General features: G+C 40.6%; 1 protein-coding gene across 1 annotated transcript in view; it reads right to left on the reverse strand.

Annotated features, from left to right (window-relative positions):
- Nucleotides 1–21,986, reverse strand: part of CDH12 (cadherin 12) — a 953,181-nt gene that overhangs the window by 354,526 nt on the left and 576,669 nt on the right. The window contains exon 5 of the mRNA XM_090049941.1: nucleotides 4,119–4,257. The gene's annotated coding sequence lies outside the window, so the exon portion shown is untranslated. The remainder of the gene's footprint in view (nucleotides 1–4,118; nucleotides 4,258–21,986) is intronic.

Genomic DNA, 21,986 nt, shown 5'->3' on the forward strand with positions numbered 1-21,986 from the left:
CAGAGTTATGAAGAGTTTTACAGAGCTTGCTACTGTGCTCATTTAGTTCACATTGGGTTGTATGAAGGAGTTGCCCCTTCAAAAGAGTCCCTATAAATACTAGCTACCTCTGTGGTCTATACCCAAATGACAATTCTGCTTTAAAAATATGCAGCTTAAGAACATGTTCTTTTACAAGTTTCACCTGAAAAAATGAATCTAGGTTCTTTCTTTTTTGAACATCACCACAGGTCATGCATAACTGTATAACTTCATTGTTGGTAAATTATTCCTTAAAACAACATGCCTAAAATGATCGTAAGCCCCGCTCCCCACAATTTAATGCTTTACAAATGCTTTCTATATGATACAGGAGAAGAGATGGAATTAAAATCACATTTTATTCTACAGTATAAGCAAGAGTTAAAAATCTGATTTGTGCCTTTAAATCAAGTAAGCAGGGCTGTGAATACACACATATGTTAGACCACTTGAATAAGAACCTGCTATTTTTTGTAATCATAGTTCTTAAGAAAGCTATGAAAACAAGGCAACCTGAACTGCTAACTGGAGTTAACCCCCACCCCCCATTGTCTTTTCACTGCTATTTTTATATTACAAGTCATATCATACTTTTCTACAGTGTAGAAATACTCTCTACATCTTGAGTTGTGATTATTTTGTATTGCAGTAATAGAGGCAGATTGTGCTAGGTACTGTACAAACATGTAAAATCTGCAATCTAATAAGAATAGCATACCATTTTTATATATAAGAAACAAACAAAACCAGCTATGAAAAAGGATAGCGCTCACATGCAAGGTGAACAACTGTAACATGAATTCCAATAGTGGAATTTCATTAGGATGCAATTTTTTGTGGCTATTAATAGGACCAAAGCAGGGCAAATAGATATCTAAGGAGTGATGTGTGATTAACCAGTGTGATTAACAGGTTAATCACACTTCAAATGTACCTTGTTGAGGTGGCCTAAAACAGAGAGAGGCAAGAACAAGCATCTAGGAACAAAGCAGAGAAGTGAGTTCGGTTTCAAAGATTCCAAGGACATCAGTAGGTTGGTAGGGATGCAAAAGCCCTGCTGGTGCCAGTAATGCTGTTTCTAGAAAGCATTTTAGAGACATAGGGCTTTAAAGCTGACCCCTGAGTCTCTTTTGCATCCTTTACATGGATCATGGGCTGGGAGAAGGGAGACTGCCAGAATCTAGTGCCCTTGAGTATGATCACTTTCTCCATGTTGTCTCCTTTTTACTTTATTAGTAAGGAATTTAACTTTTGTCACATGCATCTCTTTTTTTCTACATTACTCTCATACTTTGCTTAAACTATCTTGTTGCTTCATGTTTGGTTTTGTTACAGCTGTCCATAGGTAGATCTTTCTGCTTTACCTCTGTGTTATTTTAACCTCACTGTTTATCAAATTCCCTCTAAAGAAGTGATGGAGATGAAAGTGTTAGTATCAAATACTAATTTTCAGCAGAGATGGTCCAGATAGCAGACTCTCTTTTCTGTCAGTAGTAATGAGAGTCAGCTTGAGGCAAAGATTTGAACACTGGCCTCATTCAAAGACCTAGATAGAACTGAAATAGAACTGAATCCAATATAATGCTACTCAATATGGCCTTGTTGTCAAAACAAGTGTTTCACAGGTAAAGGAGTTGGGATTTATTCCTAGCGGTGCCACTGGCTTCCTATGTGGCCTTTGAGAAGTCAGGTAAAGTGTTTGTGCCTCAATTCCCTCCCCAAAACAAGTGTTTAGTGGGGATAACACATCCTTAAATCACAACTGAAAGAACAATGCCTGCAAAACATCTTGACGGTAGACAAAATATTTGTATTGTTTTTTACTATAACCTGAAGAAAAACAGGTGGAATTTCCAAACATTTTGTTAAACAGCTTCCATGCGACTCCCCTTGCCAGCATATCAGAAGGTGTTCTTCATTTTAAAACAGAAGGAGCATCTGTTCTTTCTTTTTTAAAAGATAATAATTGAAACATAAGTGCATTTGCTATACTAGGTGTCTTTAGAGAGATACAGCCATGATGCCATGAAAGCATTTTTTAATATTGCTGTATCTTCGCAAGAGACAAGTAAAACAGAACCAACATGTCAAATACTTTATATAAACTTTATATAGTTAGCCGTTGTGAAAAAATGAAGGTTCAATGGAGCATCAATTGAAAGTATATTGCTGCTGTTTGCCTGTGACAAGACACAGCAGCTGTCAGGAATGTTTACTCTATATGCCAGGAAATTTTTCTATGTTGAATATTAGGTTGTTTTCTTTTGATTAATTTTTTTATGAATGTTTTGACTCATGTATATTAATAAATACTAATTATGTTGGAACACCATTGATTATTTATGAAAGAAGGTTCAGTGGAGAAAGCTACAAAATGAGCTCACTTTTTCCTATCAAATCCTCCTAACATGGGTCATGACAGGCTACTCTCTCTCTGGGGAGAAGCAGCACAAGACTGAGTAAATACAGATGAGTGCAATACAACCAGAAAAAAAAATGGGCCAGACTGGCAAAATATCATACTTGTCAGTTCCTTGAAATAACTTCCAAACCAGCTTCCTTCCCAAAGTACAATGTTCACATGGTGGTTACTAGTATCAGAAACATGGCCTGAAAAAACTAAAATTTCCAAGAAGGTCACATGAATAGATAAATATTATGTTTAGTATATTCATCAAAACCATGAATCAGTTGTGTGTGTGTGGGCATTTATAAGTTAAACTGGAAGAAAGAAGAGAAGAGGCGATGAACAGGCAAAAAGGTGAACTTTTTTGGTGAAGAAAATTTCTACAGAGATGTGTCTAAATATTTAATATAAGGTATATGGCTATTAATCATATATCTAATACATTGATACATGCCTGATGAAGTTATTTGAATGGCATTTACTATAGCGCTGGCTGAAAAACAGCAAAATGTAATCACACTTTTAAAAACCTGTCTGGAGATGAAACAGCTGGTTGAGAAAGCCATTTTAAAAGAGTTAAATTTCCACTGATTATACAGGGGTTTCCATTCTGCTATGACATATTTTTGTATTAATGCTTTGTGTGTTACTTTTTGGTGGTATAGAAAAGAAATATGCTTCACAGAACAGCTTTTATTTTAGGTCCTTCACAGTATTGCAGAGTTTGGGCAGCTTACCAACTCTTCACTTTTGGCTCCCAACTGCATGGGCATTAAGAGTGGAGTGAGCTGAGACAACTGAACTCAATTCACTTCAGACACATTAGATTGTCTGACTAGATGCAATCACTGTTAATATCACCGAGTTGTTCTTGATAAGGTATTTAATTTTTCAAAGACATCTTGTCTCAACTGTTCTGTCCTTTTTCAAACAACTCAATCATCAGTTTCTCTTGCCCCATGAAAGATCAATCTTTTTTCTTTTAATCATTCAACTATGCATGCCAAACTACTTTCTTGCTGACAGCTGTAAATTTAATTTTCTAACTACTGGCATCAGAAACAGCACTCCCCTATTCCCTCCCCTCACCTCTCCTCTGATCTGCTAATCCTGCACTAGAAAGTATTAGAAAATGTTTCAGAAGCTTATTTAAAAATAAAAATCTCAGACTGAAGTCATGCTGCTTCATACTATTACTAACATGGAATGCTACACACAACTTGCCTTCAGAAACCCCGTTTTAATTTCCTTTTAAATACTGTGGAACGTTGACGCCTGTAGATCATGAGTATCCGCTTTAGCATGGGCAGAAGAACTCGTTAATCAAAATTAAGTTACCATTGTATTTCATACTCCTTTATATAGCTTAAGGACAAAGGAAGAGAGAAAGATGTGTGTTTCCCCCTTGCTTCTTCTCCATAACCCTCTTTTTAAATTTCTAATCCTTTTTTTCCAAAATCCAGAGGACCAGCTGATGAGAAATCTCTACCACAGTTCCTAGGAAACCTGTCTAAAAATTGATTCTCATGAGATAATAGTTCCATTCTGGGACACTTGCCTCTCAACTAAGCCTTTTCCTGACATAATACACAGACTCACTTGCTGCAGTGCAGAATGTCAGTTTACTCAGTTAGAACTTTCAATGCAGAAATTCAGCATGATGCAGTCACCCAGAGAAAGCAGCACTTACCTTAATTGAAATCTTTTCTCCGATAGAGCTGAGGCATCAGTCAAATCAGCACTGATTTAGGGACAATCTAAGTTTTCAATCAACACCCTCCAGGTAGCTGCATGCTGTGATGTTCTGTTGATGTTGAACTCTTCACTGGCTATAGGAGAAAGAGAGAGAGAAGCTGAAATCCTCAGAGATTCCCAGTGAGTGAGAGAAGGACTACCAAAGCAACGTTTCTTAACAAGAGATTCTCAGCAAACGTGCTCAGGTCTGGATGCTCGTGTAACTGCTGTGATAGGCTCCTGTCATGTCCCCTGAGCCGTGGGATGATCATTGACCTGATTAGCACTGAACACTCCCTACATGCAGAAAAAGCACTGTGAGGATTGGTGGGTGGCAAGGGAATTGGGAAAGGCACCAGGGCCCCTTGGGAATCTTGTTTCTTCCAGGCTAATGGATGTGCTGCAGCTGAGACTGTAATTTGGGAGGAGGTTATGCACAACAATGTTAACCATCTAAGGATTGAAACAAATGTGCTTTTACAGGCTGTTTCTCAAGGTGCACCAGCCTACCATGTAGGGTAAAGGCAAGTAATTAGAGACTGATGTAGATGTTTCCTAATATGAATCTGCCTGTATGCAATGTTCGCTAAGCAGAGAAAGTAAATTCACACACTTGCTTCTGACCCCAGAGACAAGCATTCAGTTAGAGCCTAACATAAGAGAAATTAGTTTGGTGGGCTTAGGTTAAGTGTTAATCCCCCAGATGGCAATCAATTGCCTATGCAAAAAAAAAATTAAAAATATAAAAAAAAAAAGGAAGGGAAAATTGCAGACTAGCTATATTGAATAAACATATTTGACGGTTTCAATAAACATAGAAGAAGAATACTGAATTATTCTCTCTTTAAAATCAAGGTCCTGCAAAGTGCAGAGAAAAATCCAAAGCAAAGCTTAGAAATGCATATTCCTTTTTCTCAAAATAGTATAAAAATCAAATGACGAATAAAGCAAATATTCAAAAGGCATGGCATGTTCTCACTTACACTGATGTTAATAGGAAAGAATTCTATTAACATGTGCCAAGTCAAACAGATGAAAATAAATCAGCATGGGAGAAGAATCAGGCCACTGCTCATTGTCTTATTAAACATATCCCTTGGTTTACTTGATTAAACAAACTAACAGAAGGTGCAGAAATTGAGACACCAGTAGCTTGTCACAAAAATAGATCCATACACTTTGGTGACCATGGTCACCTATGAAAGTGCTTGCTTTAGTAATGGTTTTTGTAGCACAAACATAATTTCCTTCTTGGATTAGCTTTGGAAGCACTAGCTTAGGATAGAGATTAATTCAAACATCTTCATAGGCAACTGTTGTCTTTTGGGAGGAAACAAAATGAAAACCCCTCTATGGACAGTATTTACTTTGTCTGTGTTAGCACCCCAATCTTCTACACTTCTTTCCACTAAAATAAGTAAGCATTTTAGTAACAGGAATATTCATAGAATTGTAATTTAAGCACTAAATCTCAAAGTAATAGGAGAAATGGATTGTATATATTTTTGCAAGCGTTCCCACTAGTACCTTAATTACAAGTTATCTTCAAAAAATCATTTAAAAAACCCCACCATGTGACTTAACACAACTACTCACAATTCAGCAGCACAGTTTGAAGCTTCGGTTTTGTTTAGAATTTTAAAAAAAGCTAAAAAAATGTGTCATGTAATTTGACTAATGATTACATTTGAGAAACTCATTATTTCAGAAATCAACATAAGGAATAAAATTCTTTATAGGTCATATTCTGCCACTCTTGAATCCTATGGTGATGTAACGTATCTTATCCACAAACAGTTCAACTAAATTAAGGAAGACGACTCAAATAACATATTACTCACCAGAACAGAAAAGGATCCTGAAATAATTATTAAACCCACAACTGGTTACTAAGACTAACACCCCTCCTAGACGATCACCAGTTTTGAAGTAAATAGACTGAATCATTGTCAAATTAAGGTAATTTAGATGTTTTTTAAAAGATAGGAAATTGTTAACATTGCCTCATTTACAATCCTTTTCTCTCCGTAAAACCATGTATGTGAGTATGTGAAAAAAAGAGAAAGCTGGATTTCTTTCTTTTTTAATAAAGGAAGAGACAACATGATAAGAGCAGTATTTCTACTGGGGGGCATGTACAGAAACTAAACATGAAATAAACTTTCAATGATTTTCAAAAACAGGGGTGGCCAAACAATGGCAAATGACACTACTGACCCAGGCAGACTCTATGCATGCCACCAGGCAGATCAGAGAGGGGACAGGTAGCACAATGGCACACAGGACAGAAAGCAAAAAATATAGAAGCAGATCAGGCAGGGACCATAGGGCATGAAGTACAAAGCAGATAGGACCAGGGAAAGGGATTGCAGTGGCACTTAGGAAGGTGTAGGCTAATTTGTGATGTGCCTGCCAAAAAGGTTGGGCCCCAGTGTTCTAAAACATGTGATTTGGCAGTATATTTTTACATTACTATAATGTTATTTACCAACATTGCCAAATTCTGAACTTTCGTTTCAAGGTATGATTGACCAATAGACCCAATGGCCTCTGAGTACTCAAAAATACTCTGAAAAAATGTGCATTAAATAGGAAACATGTCCTATTTCAAGCTGTAAAAAGAAAACACAGTAAATTCTCCTGCACTACAAATTCCATGTGACCTGAGAAAAGCTATGTAGTCTCTGAGCCTTTGTTTTCCCATGTGTAAAATAGGAATAATAGTAATTACATTATCTGTCTCTTCTATTTAGTTGGTAAGCTCTTTGAGACAAGATCTGTCTTTACCATGTCTTTATATGGTGCCTGACATAGACTTGCTTAGGGTGCCTTGGTGCCTAATAATCAGGGATCCAGGTTTTCCACTTGCCACAGAAAATTGAGGAGCAATGGAGATTTTTTCCTTTAAACAAGAAATATGTGGATTTCTCCTTTGAAGGAGAAAAACCCAGGAAACTACAGGTTTCCCCTTGCAGGCTGGCAGAGTTCCAGCCTGCAAGGAGCTTCTTGGGACTGGCGGGAGAAGGATGCAGGGGGCAGGGGGTGCCATGTGCATGCACACACATGCATGTGGCAGCCAGTCATAGTGATGGAGAGCAGCTCCCACAGCTCCCTTCAGGTAAATCTGTGGGGAGGGGCACAGGTGATATGTGAGGGCCAGGGGGCACAGGCGGAGAGGGGGGCAAATGCCCCCCCAGATTTCTGAGTCCACAGCAGGGCATGGGGCTTCAGCCTCACTAGACCAGCTCTGGGTAGGAGCTGCCTTCATAGCCAAGCAGGTGGGACCTGGTGTGGGAGGGAGCACCACATCACCGAGGCAAGGTGAAACAGCAGTGCGGAGTTGTGCCCCCTGCTGCTGCCAGGTGGTCAGGGGGCATTCACCTTGGTGGTCATGGTGTCACTGTGCTTGCTCCTGTACTGGGTCCTGACAACTGGGCCAGAGGCAGTTCCTGCCTAGAGCTGGTCCAGCCCAGCTGCAGCCCCACACCCCATTGTGGGCACATAAATCTGGGGGGGGAGCACTTGCCCCCTCTTCCCTCCAAAAACATTTCCTGTGCCTACCTGTCCCCAGATGTGTCATCTGTGCCCATACCCCCTGCTTCTCATGCATCCACTTTGTTCCCCACACATCCACCCCCTTCCTCACACACTGGGGGCAGGGAGCAGTGGGTGAGGAGTGAAGGGAACCATAAGGGCTGGGGGGCTATGATTCAGGAGTGAGGGGAACTAGCAGGGCTAGGGGGCTGTGGGTTGGGAGTGAGGGACACCAGCAGGGGTGGGAGGCTGTGGCTTGGGAGTAAGATGCAATGGCAGGGGCAGAGGCAGGGCACTAGTATATTAGGGGTTTTCAGCACCATAAAGTGGTGGTGGGGACAGCTGGACCTGTACCTACATCCTCATAAGCCAAGAGGGCAGGAGGAAATCTGATTTTCCATGATAAACAAAACAAAATCAAATGCCAAAATAGGTATTTAGAATTTATTTTAATGATTTTTAAGGAAGTCACATGCAGGCTTCCTTAAAATTGTAAATATATCAATAAAACATTGTGTTCATCTGATATCTATCTAACTATCTATCTATCTAGTGGCATTTCATTATAATCTTGGAAAAATGCAGATTTTGGGTTTTTAAATCAGAGAAAATGGGAAAATGAGAAAATTATTTTTTTTAATAAGAAAAGTTAGGATTTTTAAATAGAGAAAACCAAGATTCCTGATAATAATTATAAATGAAACCAAAAAGGGAGGCATATAAATATATTAAAATCAAACATAAATAACAAATTCTTATTGGCATTTTCCTTGGCTGGATTTGTGATGCTCTTTTCCATGTCAAGAGTGAGGTAATTCTACTGTTACAAGACTTTCATTGGAGAAGGGATTGCTTCTTGTCCCCTTAAATTTGTGTCATTCAATAGGCAGCAGATCATTCCAACATTTTTGATCTCATTGGCTCTGACAGGGTGTGCCTTATGGAACGGTTAATCCCCCACAGAGACGCATCCTATATTATTTAAGACTTTAAGTAGAATCACAGAAATTAGAGATGAAAAAGACCTTTAAGGTTATCAAACTCATCTCACTGTCATTGCAGGATCACTCCCCATAGCAGATTTACTGTCTTTCATTCAGTCTGGTCCTAAATCTCCACTGCAATTGAATTTTTAACACTTTTCTTGGGAAAATATGCCACAGTTTAATACTAAGTCTTTCCTGTTATTGGCCTTTTCTTTCTTTCATGCCAAGAGCTTAGTACACCCCATATATTGCACTAAATATCTTCTACCCTCTGGATCTATATGTAGACCAGGTGTACACGGGTTTGTACTTCCCTCTCCAATTGAGGGAATTATTGGCAGGGCAATGTGCTGTGGAGGGACACAACAGCCCACGAGCTGCCTCCATCCCCTATAGAGTCAGGTCCAGTCAATCAATTACTTAACTATATACAGATTTATTATTACAACAAAACCGTTAAAGGGTAAGGACATGGATTATATATATGTATGTACAAATTTACAAAACAATAAACCCTATAATACATACACACACACACACACACACACACAGAGTTATCTTTTAAAATACAGATGAATAGAACAAACCAGACCAAAGGATACTGATTGAGCAACCTTATAACTCTATTCATATACAGAATATTACTTCAAATTATTCACATAAACTGTAAGGCCCAGTCCACAAATATAATCAGCAGTCCTTAGACTACCTGGGTGCCCTCCAGGGCAGGGGTCCCACTCCCAAGGTACTACTACAGGGAAGGAGGTGGGAGGAAAGAAAAAGGAGAGGAAGACCTCAAAGTCTACTAAGCTATCACCCAGGAGCAGCCCATGTGGTGCTCCTTCGCAACCCTTGGGAGGTCCATCCCCTGTATGGACCCTATCTCCAGGGTAACTTACTAATCCACAGTCCCAGAGGGTTACCTCTTGTTCTCCAGGTCAAGCTCTGTTCCCCGCTGGCTTTTTCTACCACCTGATTGCTATTGCAATCCTGGCTAAGGGCCACATGCACCACTGTGTGTAGTGGGTGCTATGCTTTGTGCTAGGGGTTGGGGCCTGGACAGCCTTGTGCAGCACTGGGGCTCGGTCTGTTCCTGGACCCTCTGGGCAGCATTATTTGCACTGAGCTGTAGACCTGAGCCACCTCAAGTGGCTCCCAGGGTCTCTCATCCTCGGTGCAGTGCCTCCTGCACCAAGCTCCCAGCCTTGTTCTAGGGGTTGAGGACCTGAGCCACCCCAGGGGCTCCAAAGATCCTGCTCCATGCACCAGCCTGTGTACCGTATCTCTGGCCGCATGCCAGAGTTTACAGACCCGAGCCACCTCACACAGTTCCCAGGGTCTCGATGCCGTGCGCTGTACTGTGCACCAAGAGCCTAACCACTGGAGGCATGCCACACTCCCAACTGATAGAAGTCTTCAAGGGCTCTTCCTGGGCTACTGCTTCACCCTGCTGAGCAGCTCTCCTCAGCTCTGAGTCCTGCTCTTCTCTCTTCCCTGTCCCTGACACATCTGCCCCTTTTGCTGGGCACGCAGCTCCTTTTATGTGCTCCGCCCCTGAAGTCTTCTGGACCTGACAGTTTGAAGTCTTCAATCAGGTCTGGGGGAGCTCTTCTCCCCCGCCCCTTACAAAAAGGGCATGATGCTATTTCTCTTGCTGCCTCCTGATTGGTGGATGGGCTTCACCAATCAAAACAGCAGGATCTCAAGCCTGGGACTCAACCCAAGCTCTAAAAGGTAAGCCTGGTATATATATACCCTGCCAAATGCTTGTAAACTGTTTTCCTGCCCTAGTTATTGTTTTGACACTGATTGGTGGTAGTGACTTTAAGATAATATTTACCTATAACTAGGACAGGGCTGTATGTGAACTATTTTACTTAACATATAGGACTGAAAAAAAGAAGCAACAGATCGAGAAAGTGAACGAACCACGAAGTGGCAAAATTTGGACAAAGAAAATGATTTAAATGTGTCAGAAAAAGAAGACTATGAGGGATTTAATGGGATCTATTTTTCTCTTGGAAAATTGGGTTAAACAGTGGCATATGACATTCAAGGACAGAATACACATAGTTAAGATCAGTATCTTGTAAAGAGACAATAGATATGCCACAAGACTGGAAGCCAGAAATCTTGAATTCTGTTCCTGACTGTTGTTATCCTTCTGTGAAAATATTATAATATCCTTACTTGGATTCCTGTGTTCAGATTTATTCACTCATCTCAAAAATTAAAATAGAAATAGAGGGAGTTCAAAGGCTGGGGATAAACCAAACAGTAAAATGGAAATATTTCCACAGGAGTAGGGAGTGGAAATGCATAACATAATTAATTTACAAATAAGGAAAACTGGGAACTTCTGTTTACCTTTTTTTTAATATAAAAACAACATGAGGACACTAAACAAAATTGCTAAGAAACAAATTATAGAAACACTTTCCTACATAATCCATAATTAACCTTAGGAATCCACTGCCTCAAAATATTATTGAGGCCAATAATTTAGTACAATTCCAAAAAGGATTAGACATTTATTTAGAAATCAGAACATTGGCAGCTACACTAGGATTAAACATGTATAAGGGATATAAACCCTCATGCTTCCAGGTGTAAGCCAACTACAAACTGAGAAGAATTGAGAAAATTTCTCTTATGGGCAGGATATTCCATAATTTCAAAGTACAGGCTTTCTTGATCCTTTCTCTGAAACACCTTAAATTAGCCATTATCAAAGGTAAGTAACCAGAATGGATGGACCATTGTTCTGATTCAGTAAGGTTATTTTTTAGCTCTTACTTCAAACATCATTGTTGTGGCTTTACAAAAGGCACAGCATTATTGGCTTGAAAAATTCCTTGACCTTTTAATACATTTTACTATGTTGATGACTTGAATAGTAACCATTAATATTAAACAGTACAATCTCTGTATCGGTCTGCAGGTTTTAGAACTCTCAAACTCAAAGACCATTGGGTATCAACTAATGAATAAATGTATTAAACATTAGACTCTAACAGGAACAGAGCTAGAATTTTTATACGGTGGTGCAGATGGTGAGGAGTCCAGCTCATTTGGCCTTGTGAGCCAGATCCAGGCCACAGGTCTTTTCATGGGATGGAAAAACCCCTGGCAGTAGTACACTGGCTTGTCACTACAGCTGCCAAAGCCACTGCCAGCAATTGCTGCAAAGCCTCATTTTTTCCTCTACCATCTATTTTAGTCATGAATGACAACCAAAGACACCAAAGGCATTTTTATATGTTCTCTGGAGGTGGGGAGGTAGGTGCTTTAATTAGACCAGTTCTGAGAGCCACTCTAACTAAAGTGCCCACAGTGTCTCATGTATCAGCATCCCCATGCTTCAAAATGGTAGCATGGGTGCTTTAACTAAAGCTCATTGAACAAATGGTGCTTTAACTAAAACTCATTAAACAAGCTTTAGTTAAAGCACACCCAGCACCATTTTGAAGCACAGGAACACTGATACACAAGACTCAGGCTGGCTGGAGTGCACTAGTTTTCACGTTACAGCAGACTCAATTAATTGAGTCTGCTTTGACATGCTGTAATTATAGTGTCAGAACAAGCTCCCTGCATGTGTACAGGCACCTTAAATTTGGTGGTGGACGAGAGGATGGAGGGCCAAGTGGCAGTGAAATTCACTTTGTGGGTATAAGAGCTGTGCAACAAGCCCCACATGCACTACACTATACCAGTTGTACTACTGCACTACATCAGTTGTACTCAACATTTTGAGCCTGCAAGCTAAATAAACTGGGTAAGGCTGGGCCTCAGGCTGGGCTCCACATGCCAGGTTCAGGGCCTCAGGACCCTCTACCGCCCCTGCCCGGTATCACTTGATGAAATTGGGGCCCCACATTTCCTCTGCCATGCTCTCAGGACTGCATGCTTTCTTCTCTAGGCTCCATACACCATAATCACTAGGTCCCTGCTGCCCTACATACTGGATCTAGTGCACAGCGCCATAGCCCATGGGGCTCCCCACAGATCCATGTGTTACCCCACACCCCGGATCACAAGGCATTGGAGGCCAAATCTGGCCTGCAGGTTGTGGGTTGAGCACCTGTATACTACAACAGTTAAAGGGGAGTGCAGTTGCACTACTGTACCTACCCCTCAACTCTAATCAAGGGATTGATATTAAACCAAGATGTAGAATTGAGTTATACAGGATTAACATCTCATGAAAATAGATGTAATTGTTTACCTCCAACATTTCACTTTATCCGTACTCACTTTTGGCTAATATTTTTAAGACCAGTATGTGCAATGGGGCATCAGCATACCCCACATTCTCTAACATCTCTGCTGAGAAAGCAAAATCACTATTTATGCTTCTGCCTAAGACAGATATGTGTTTGGAAAAATAGTGGATATTTGCTCTATAATACCAAAATAAATGCAAAAATAATGGCCTATCCTGGTAGGAATGTTTTGTTTCCCAATTTTGGAGACTTACAGTTTCCATTTTCTTTTCTAGCAGCTAAGAAGAGGTTGGAGCAGAAATGGAAGACAGGACATTCAATACTTGAAGGGAGGCCCATGGTCTCATTCCAGTCAACAATATCCCTTTCAGCTATTAGAAGAGCAACACTTCCAGACTCCAAAGAGGTGCTGTAAAATGTAGTTTGCTTGGACTGATGAAGACCAAATGGCAGATGGTGGAATGGCACAGAACAAAAGCCTACTGGAACAAATAAGTTTTACTTAATAGATAATAAGCAAGGGGAAAAAAACAAAAACAACCAAACAAAACAAAGGAAATAAACCGCCATATATCAGTCTGTAGTCTCTGTATTTGCAGTCCTGCTGTGTCAAAGACTTTCTTGCTCTACATTCCAAGTATCCATTCTTATTGTCCTACCCTGGGCAAAAAGAGTTCAAAGTGGACCTAGAGTTAACATTTTGTTGCTCAAAATTGCAGTTTGTTACTTTGTCACTTCACCTCTGAAGAAGTGAAAGTGCTAGAACAAGTTTCATAGGAATAATAATGTCCCCCCACCCCCCAACCGTCCTTGTCTTTCACTTCTTCAGAGGAAAACATAACGATAATAAACCAACCAACCACAGCTGTTCAAAAGCTTTTCCAATTAACTGCCCAAACACTACTGAAATGATCATCACATTCTTGGCATTTCAGCAACTGCTCTTTTTCATGAGAGCTGGGGGCAGCCAGGCTAACTCTCAAAAACACCTGAAAATTCCCTGAGAATCTAGCAACCAAGGATCTGATCCTTCATCCAGTAAAATGAAGTTCAACATTTCAGTTGTGCGTAAGTAAGCCCTAAATACTAAGCTGAGCTACCTACTTTGGCTTTGGTAAAGCTTTTCATTTTTGCATCAGACAAAGATCTGAACCTTCATAAATTTTGAATAGATGAGACAGGGAACATCTATATGAAACATTTACTGGATGTGTCCACACATGCATTTATGCCATCTTAAATTTACTGTGTAGTAAATTACTGCTTAGTAAGCAGAAATAGGCTGGTATCTACATGTGTAGGCATTAAGTTACATTAATGCTGTGTGTGAACTGACTTTGAACTAATGTTGGTTCCAAATCAGTCCACACACACAGCGCTACTGTACAGTAAGGTGTTTACACATGAGTTACTGCACAGTAACTAATTGGACATACATTTGATACCTGCATGTTACCATATTGATACCTGTAAGTCACCTTATTTACTCCATAGTACGGGCATGCATGTGTAGACACATGCCCAGACTGCTCAGTAATTTTGGTTACTGTGCAGTAAATGCACATGTGTAGATATGCCCACTGTGGAGTAGACTAATTAACTCTACAGTAAATGTCACACATCTACACATGCACTCCTATTAGGCTGGAGTAAACTAATTAACTCTGCAAGAAGGCAGTATTTGTAAATACAAGTGTTTTTAATTTGCAGCAATGCATGTGTATACACTGCCCTGGCTGGCTGGGCATGACAGTGCTTCAGTGCACAGGCTGCCTGCCAGCTACTTCTGAACTTGAGCACCCTTGTGCCCCAGCCAGCCCCTCCACAGCACATTGAGGCAAGGGTGAGCAGTGTGCCTAGGAGCAATAACTCTGGAGCAAGTAGCTCTGAAGTATATTGCTTCACATTAATTACACATGTAACCATGTCCACTGCATATTTTACTGGATTCCATATATTAGCATTATTTTTCTTTGATGTGGCTCATTTTATATCCTTTTTTTCAAACTTCTTGGCCTTCATGGCCACAACCACCGCAGGAAGCTTGTTTGTATCTCACAGCACTGCCAACTTGAACATTCAGCACTTTAATTCATGTTGTTGTCCAACAAGCTGTTGAGGTTAACTTAAAGATGTTACCTTGTTGGAAGGGAGCAGCTGGATTCTAGCCACACTCAGCTGAAACTGCTCAATTCATCAGGTTTTTCGTGCTGGTAACTATATGAGTCCCAGACCACACATGTCCTTATCTGCCTAATGCTCTTGCAGTCTAGGAATAATCCTCACTACTGCCCTTTTCACCTGTACTCAGCTTTCAGGAAACAGCATAAAATTTCCTTCAAGGCTTCTCAAATGGTTTTATTTTATGCAAAACTGGGATTGAACTAGTATACATTTATGAAGCCATGGCACTATACTAACACATTCTAATACTGTTGTCCTTTCTGTTAAAAACCCAGAACATTACATGGTCTGCAACCCCACTATTCCACTGTCCAAATTCAGTTTACCTTGGAATCACCCTCAGTCAAGCCCTGTCATACAAAGAACATATCGTAAAAACAGAAGCAAAGGTGAGCACTTGTAACAACATTTTATATAAGCTTACCCACTCGAAATGGGGAGCTAACCCCTCAACCATCCAAACCATTGCTCTGGCTCTCAGCTTCTCCTCTGCTGAGTATGTATGCCCTGTATGGGAGACATCTGTACAAGCTAAGCACCTTGATCCCATTCTGAATGATAGCTGCCAAAGTCTGAATTATGTCTGAGGCCTACCAGCTTAATCTGTGTGTACCTGCTGGTTGGCATTGCTCCACTTGGCATTAGAAGAGCAAGCGAAGACGTGAGAAACCTGTTGTATGACCATCCTGCAGCACATGAATGTCTGAAGCCATGCAGGAGCTTCCTTAGCAGCATCCAATCTCTTACTGCCCCACCCAAAGAGACACAATGACAGATGTTAACTGAAAAGCTGAAGAAAACACCTAACAGCAAAAAAATGGACATTCACTGGTCAAGTCCTTGCCGCCAGGGATTGATGAACAATGGCAAAGGTAGTAATGTCGCAACCACCTATATACTAGAGTTGGATGCTCCAAGGAACTAATGAAGAAGTGGGGCTATATCACTGGTACAAACACCTGACTGCAGCACAGAGCCTCAGACTATGCAACCCCTACTGCAGTGCCCGCTGCTTGAAGGCACATGTGCAATGAAAAATCTTGCAAAGTTTAATAAACGAGCCAAGCATGTGTAACAAAAAGGCCAAATGTGGTGTACAGACACGAGTAAAAGATCTTTTCTTTAATCCTCTTACAGCTCCTCACATTTTTGGAAAAATCTAGGGACAGTAATTACCAGTTATTTGTGGCAAAATCCACGAGTTGAGTAGACAGAGGACTTTGCAGATTCTGACACCCCCAAAGCCTGGGTGGAATGAGTTCTGAAGTCTGAATGCTTTGGGCCTAGTGACCAAATACTAAGATCCAGATTTCAGCGCACAGTCAATGAGAGAAGACTACAGGGGTTACAGGAAATGACTCAGTGGTTGCACTCCTATGTCTAGGGACTCAGAGAAAACAAGAAATGGAAACAGAATGAGGGGAAAACATGAAAGGAAAAAGGAAAAGATTGGATGACCTACAAAACTGGGAAGAAACAAACATACAAAGGCATAAATATGGGGAGGATAAGAGGTAAGAACAGATGGGGGAAATTGAGAGAGGAATGGGCAAACATAAAGAAGGAGCAAAAGAAGAAGGTGAAAATAGGAAATCCATGTGGGGAAAGGAAAAGCAAGTAACCAGCCAAATACATTGTTAATAGAAAATTAAGTGTAGTAGAAAATATTGTGTTGGAGGGGAAGTGTTATTTGTTAACGTATTTACTTTGTCTTTATTAAATTTTCTTAAGAGAAAACCATGAACAGAAAGAAAGCAAAATATACCGAGTTGGTAGATGCTGGAAATCTTTCAGCCAACTGAAGCTAAGCACAAGTGCTGAGAACCTCTAGGCAATGTACAGCGTAGGTGTGAGGTATATTTCAAACACTCTTATTTTTCCAGGTCAGATACAGTGGGATTTAATAGTGAATGATAGATCCAAAAGTGAACAAAAATAAAAATAAGAGCTCCCTACTGGGCTGGGGAGGGATCAGCACATTCTTCCTTGAAAAGATAAGTGGATAGTTCTAGTTAAGTCTTATGTTCAGTTTTGTTACCATTATGGGAAAAATCCACTGTATATTACTTAAAAAAAAAAAGTTAAGTTTTTGTTCAACCTCAGATCCTCTAGTAAGAGAAGCCAGCACCTTGCAGGATAGGTAGAATTTTAAGTCTCAACAGATTTTTTGTTGGGGGAAACTTTGCCTTCATTTACACCAATGTAATTCAATTGAAACCAAGTGAATAGCAGAGCTGCAACTGAGGGAATGGTTTGACACAAATCTGTACACAAGAATTACTGCCCTGTGTTTATGATTTTTAGTGGCCAGATGCTACCTTTAGGCACACCGGTGAGGGAGGTAAGGTATATAAGCTGCACTACCATAGGAGTATAGCCCCTTATAGCCTCCTGATTTTGTGAGGAGAGCAGCAATTTGTTGCTATCTCAGCAGCAATTTATGCCAACTTCCCATTTAAAGATCTGCGTATTCCCTGATCTTGCCCATTCACTTGCTTTAGTATCAGAAGAAGGAAATGAAAGCAGGCACAGAGCAGCTGCTTATCCTGACATACCAGCCCCACATCCCAAGTAACTCGTGTAAAAGGGATATCTTTTTTCTCTTATATGAGCATGAAGACCATGTTGCAATTTAGTCCTAGGATTTTTTGGGGGCATTTTTTTATAGCTAAAGATGGCTCTGCTACTTATTGAGACTAAGACTATAAATCAAAGATACTTTAAGGGCCACTTTTCCAATTTCCAGTCATAAACCATCATACCAGACCATTTTTCAGAGGGAAACCTAGAGAGTTCTGTAGCCCCCGAAGAAGATGAAACCATGGGAGGAGAAAGCACATCTCCCTGGATGAAGGCAAAGAGTATATCAACTTCTCTCTGTTTTTAGTAAGAATTTAAGCCACTAGTTCATAACAGATTCAAAACACCAAGTAAAACAAACTTCTGAACAAACACATTTCTTGTTTGTGACTGTGGTGCTCCACATCGCTCGGTATTTATCAACCTGCTAACCCATTTTTTTACTTCCTACCCTCCACAATTTTCTTCTGTATCAGAAGCATCTCTTCTTATTTTCAGGCTCTGCTTCCTCAGACTTCTTTTATATAATTTTTATCCTTTATTTACTTTTTCCTCCTAAACTGTCTGCCATCTCTCTTTCTTTGAGGCACATTTTTTTATTCTCTTGGTATTTTTATCCATCATGCTTACCTCTAATCTGCTTTCTATTTCACCCTCTTATTTCCTACTGTTGTCTTTTCCTGCTGTTTATTCTACTCCCATAGTTTTCTCTTTTTAAATTTCTCCAAAAATTTGTTTTCCCCTTCTTTCTCTCTTATGTACCAAATCTTCTTCTTCTTTTAGTGTTTCTCTCTCCATTTAGGGTGGATTATATGAGGCAAAGAGACTGCAATGCATTATTTCCCTATATGTATAGAAAAGGAGTAAGTGCTGCCACAAGCATTCTCAGTGCAGCACTTGCTCAGTCATTATTCAGCAGGACCAAAGCAATGGGAGCTAGAGCACTTCCGGGTATTTTTTTTCTGGGACAGAAATGCCTGACTAAGAAGCTGCTTAGTCCCATATCTCCCCCTCTCCACTCACTCTCTGAAATACTGTATGTTGTCAGAAAGTAGAAAATAGCATTTGGGTTAGAAAGAAAATCTTACTTATATATAGAAGATACAGAAAGGCTCATCTAAGAGAGCTGTTTTTTGCTATTGTTTTGAATAACAGGAGTCAGGACTGCTGAATGCTAAGGACTAAGAGGGTCATTGGCTATAGAGTGAGTTGTTCAGTGATTTCTCCTCACACAATCCTTGAAAACCTTTCAGTGATGGTCAGCATTGAACTCTCTTCCTATGCTATGAGAATACTTAGGCTGAATCATACCAGGGTGATGATGGACAAGAAAATAAGGTAAAGATTTCCTTCCAGCATTTCTGAACAATGCAGCATTCCCTGCATCTTTCAGAAAATACAGTCCTGGGGTTTATGATGTGGTAGCTTCTGTGAGCCCTCATGCAAGACCATTACCTTTGCAGTAGCTACACAGCCTCCAAGTATTTATAACATATGGGACACTTACTTTGGATTGTGCTATCCTTGTGAACTTTCACAGTATCCTTTGATGCCAAGGAATCATAAAAGTATCAACCTAGCACCTAGGTCTTTTTTTTCCCCCATATTACTCACTAGCCAATTGCCCATCATGAATGATGGATTTAAAATAACAAAGGAGTGTTAGCATGGCCACTGTCCCCTGCCCGCCGCTCACCCTTTAGCCATGTAAACACTCCCTACACCACTGCCACCTCCTTCTCCAGCCACCAGCATGGGGTCTCCCTCCCCCGCTCTCCTCTGCCTCCTCCTCTGAGCAGCACTGCTTCCCCCTGCCTCCCCTCCCCTCCCCTCCCCACTCCCATCTATCCCCACCCCCTCCTCTTCCCTGCCAGCTGTTGGATGTGTGCATCCTCCTCCAACCCCTGCCTGCCTCCACTTCCTCCACTGAACAGTGGGGCTTCCTTCCACCTTCCCCCGCTCCCTGCAGGCTGTTGAGTGCCCACCTCCACCCCCCATCTGCCTCTGCCTCCTCCCTGCCCAGGCCTGCACAGCCAATCACTGTCCACCCTTTTGGCAGCGCATGCACAGTTGTCCAAAAGCGTTACGGACAGACAGACACAGATAGAAAGACTAAGCCCACATTATTAGAATTTAAACGACCCACGTTAAAGCCTACCATGCAGTCCTTTGAAAGTGTGAATCATTTAAGATCACCCCACTTGGCAATTGTTGATGCTCTCAATTTGATTCACTCCCATCTTTCTGAAGAGGCAAACTGAAGGTCATCTCAAGCTCATACCAGCAACCATCTTAGCTCAGCCCCTGGAAGCGCTAATAAATTTCCAGATCTGGAATTAATGACCATGCCTTTATGCAGTCTGCTCAAAACTTCAATCCTTGAGCCCAGGGACTACCATCAAGACCAGTTCTTGTTCCTGACTTATGAACCTTCTGCATCCCACTTCTTCTATCTGTTGCCTAAAAGTAAAGACCAACACTGGAGAAGAAACCAGTAATTTTTAGAATGATTCCTAGAAAGGCTCCCCAAGTTGTCCTGACAATCATAGTGATAGGCCCAAGATGTGTCTTGTAAAAACATCCATGTCTAGTGGTGTTAAAGTTCTCTGGAAAAGTTCTTAAACTCCCTTCTCAGTCTGCAACCACCACCGTTCCCCTGATCTTTATACCTTCCCAAGATCAGGGGGATCCCTGCCTGGGGAAAGCTTGGGATGCTTCAGTCCTCCCCTGCCTGAAGGGATTGGAGAAGCAGGACAAAATGCCCTGCCAGCTTCTCAAACCATGGACTCTGAACTCAGATTCAGCCAGGGGACTTGTGACACTTGTCTCTCCTTTCAGCTTCTGTTGCCAAACACTGCCCTAGTGCTATTCTGACAAAGAACTCTATAATAGAGGTAAATTTCTGAGATTCCTAAGTATTTGTATCACCTGGCCATAAGAGGCAGGGAACTAATGCCCAGATGAAAATATTTCTCCTTTCTAATTTATCCTGTCTTGAAAACCTGGTTAGATACTATTCACTTAGGAATAAAAAAACCCAAAAGCTCAGAGAAGCCAGATTAAGACAAGACATTCCACAAAACCAAAACTGGAGAAGCACAAACAGCTTTCTTCCTCTGAGCAACCTCTGCACAGTTCTCAGTTACATTTTGTTCACGCAGGAGAGCACATATTAGCATCCATCACTGAGATTATGGGAATGGTATTCCACAGAAGGCAGGAGGGGTAAGAAAGGAGTGGCTCCAGCCTCTTGTCACACTAGTTGGTGGAACAGGCTGTGTTATCCTAAAAAAAATGGTCTGTGATACACAATTATTCTGCCTGGGTCTTTTTGTGAGGCACAATCCCTCCCCACTATCCCTATGAGATTACATGGCTCTAAACCACCCAAGCTAACTACCACAATTTAGCCTCTAATGATTATACCTTATAAAATTTTCCAGCTGCAGAAGACAAATGAATCATGTAAAATATGTTTTAAAAAATCTTCAGGTTAATAATTATACTTTCCTCTGAAAAGGCATTATCATTATGTGATCATACTCAAATTGGGCCATTAGCCTCTCTTTCCCCTTGTCCTGGACACTGAAAAATGAAAGATGGTTTAATTATAACACTAGGAAATTACCTCCACTTGGGGGGAGGGGGAGGAGGTGGGAGGGGAACAGGGAAAATGTAGGTGGAAGCATAATTAGTACACAATGCAGAGACTCTAGAATATTACCTTAAAATATTTATTCCCGGTAAATCTCTCAGTTCCATTTACATCTGCAATAAAGCTGTATGTTTAAAACACATATATACACAGAATCAGATTAAGAGAAATGAACTTCTATTCAGAACCACATTTCAGAAGGCATTGCCCCTCCTCCTCACTTCACTGGGTTGTCTTTTTACTGTCTCTACTTTGCAGTTTGTGACTACCACATATTGAGTAGTGCAAACGGATATAGTCTCTGGACCACGTATTATATCTAAAATTGCAGGTAAAAAAATAAATCACAAAGTATACATTACCCTAAATAAATATACCTTTCCTAACTCATACATGCAGTCATTCCTTGCTCCACACAAGTATAGTATGCATTTCTGCCTTCAGTTCTCATCAAAATCATCTGTATCCTTTATTAATTATTCTGAATCAGTACAACCTCCTCTACTACTTTTTGTTTTTAAATTCAAGATGTCATTTAGGAAATAATAATTACAATACATAGCATTTATCTAGGGCCTTCCATCTTTAAAATGGCTTACAAATATGAATTCACTAATTAATCATTCCAACACTTCCTATTATTCCCATTTTACAGATGG

Source organism: Crocodylus siamensis, chromosome 5 (assembly GCF_052110815.1).
Source record: "Crocodylus siamensis isolate JL-2025a chromosome 5, ASM5211081v1, whole genome shotgun sequence".
NCBI lineage: Eukaryota > Metazoa > Chordata > Crocodylia > Crocodylidae > Crocodylus > Crocodylus siamensis.